The sequence below is a fragment of the Aulonocara sp. 'chitande type north' Nkhata Bay genome, linkage group LG7 (assembly GCF_057382095.1).
Source record: "Aulonocara sp. 'chitande type north' Nkhata Bay isolate Kocher_YH1m ecotype deep benthic linkage group LG7, A_spYH_male_GT1.1, whole genome shotgun sequence".
In the NCBI taxonomy this organism is placed as follows: Eukaryota; Metazoa; Chordata; class Actinopteri; order Cichliformes; family Cichlidae; genus Aulonocara; species Aulonocara sp. 'chitande type north' Nkhata Bay.
The window spans coordinates 55,466,269-55,468,267 of NC_141350.1; the positions used below are offsets into that span (position 1 = coordinate 55,466,269).

The window sequence follows — 1,999 nt, forward strand, 5'->3', positions numbered from 1 at the left end:
AAATGGAGCTGAAGAAGGAGCTGCTGATTGTCTTCTCCTCCATTGAAAGTGTGCTGACATACTGCATCTGTGTATGGTTCTCCAGCTGCACCATGGCACACAAAAAGGAACTTCAGTCATCAATATGGCCCAAAAAAATCATTGGACATCCTCTTCCCTCCCTGAAGGACCTGTACAGCACTCGCTGTCTCAAGAGGACACGCAGCATCCTACGGGACTGGACACACCTGGGACACCGGGGGTTTAAGCTGATGATGTCTGGCAGGAGATTCAGCTACTGATGTTGGGGACAAACAGACTTAAGCACAGCTTTTACAACAGGGCAATAGCCATAATCAGTGCGAACAACCGAAGTAGTAGAGCAGGGGATCCAGGAGGCAGTTCAGACTTCCCAAACACAGAAACACCAGATAGAGTGCGTAAGAGCCATCAGGTGCCTCCTGGCTCTTCTTGGGTCCTTCATTTAATTGCAGGTAGTGTGCAAGCAGCAGACCGTTTGTAGGCATAAAGCACAGCAAAATTATCACCAGCACAGTGAAAGTCATTGTCACTGCTCTTCTTCTCCTATGTGATGTTTCTGGAACATCATGTTGGTCTCTGCTCAATCACCTGATTACTTTGGTGTAAGATACCACTGTGATGAGCAGAGGCAGGAAGAAGAGGAGGCAGCAGAGAGTGATGAAGTTGGTATTTTGTCAGATAATATTTTCTGTGGCGTGGACATCATGGCAGGTGGTGATGTTCAACTCACTAATGTTATAAGTCTGGACAGAGGTAACGAGAGGCAATGAATCAGTGAAAAATAACACCCACATGGTTATACAGGTTTGAACTGCAGTCCGTGAGTTCCTCCAAGCCATAGAGGAGAAAAAGAAAAATGGGGATTGTTTTGTTCCGAGAATTCAGGATAAAAACAGCAGCAGCTGACAATCACAGTGTATGACCTGAAATTTTTGTTCTACATCGCCACTGGTGAGGGAACCAGCCTGTCCTCAGCAATGGCAGGCCTGCTGCATCTCACAACTGCAGAACTGAGTACCCAGGGAATATTTCCAAATATTTCCAGATCACAGTTAGTTTAGGTGGCATTAAAAAAATACCTTTTTCAGTTGACTTTAATCCAAACATCAAAAATTTTCTTTGGCTGATCATAGATAAATCAACAAATTGCCCATTTCATCACCAATGTACTCATCATCATTTTTTAACAGTGTAGTGGACAGTTTTCATATGATTGTTTGGCTTTTCTCTGTATCTATGAAGCGCCTTGAGGCGACTTTTGTTGTGATTTGGCGCTATATAAATAAAATTGAATTGAAAATTGAATTGAATTGAATTTTCTTACCGTTATTGCCTGTGTGGGAGACAGCACACGTACATAACAGAACCAATAAAAAAGTTGAAACTGAAAACTTTCTGCAGGTGAGAAAAAAAGTAGCTAAATTAAATAGCGGAACAAAGCCAACACTTTGCTGTTATTCTCTTCACGTTCCTTTATGTATATGATTCCATGCCTCTCCTGCTCCCATTCATCATCAAGAAATATATAAGTGGATATAAATATGTAATCTGTTTGAAACGCACCCCTCCACACCAATCAGAGTGGTTTGCACATAGAGATGTTACACTCTTTTCTCATTTCACAGTTGCACATCATTTCCTCTCCTCACGTTTTAGTTCCTCCCACCAGGGAGTAGCAGAGGCGCCAATAAACAGATAGATGAAAAACAAGTAGAGACAACAGCAATTTACTGAAGTGAATCCTTGGAGTCTTATTTTATAGAGATATCAATTAGATATGAAGAGCCCTAACCCAGTCCTTCAACTGCTTCTTTTTGTAGAGCTTTGACAGCATTTCAAGGGCAGTATAATGTGATATATGCCATGGTATGAAGAGTCTAGGATCACTAATTGCAGATTTTATTATTATCATGATTATTTATTTATTTATTTAAGAAGATGACAAACATGACATGTTACGGGTTTTCACTGTTTATAA

At 41.0% G+C, this 1,999-nt stretch overlaps 1 pseudogene; it reads right to left on the reverse strand.

The window, feature by feature from the left end:
• Positions 1-335: 335 nt before the first annotated feature.
• LOC147326297 (proteinase-activated receptor 1-like) lies at positions 336-869 on the reverse strand (annotated as a pseudogene).
• Positions 870-1,999: the final 1,130 nt, after the last annotated feature.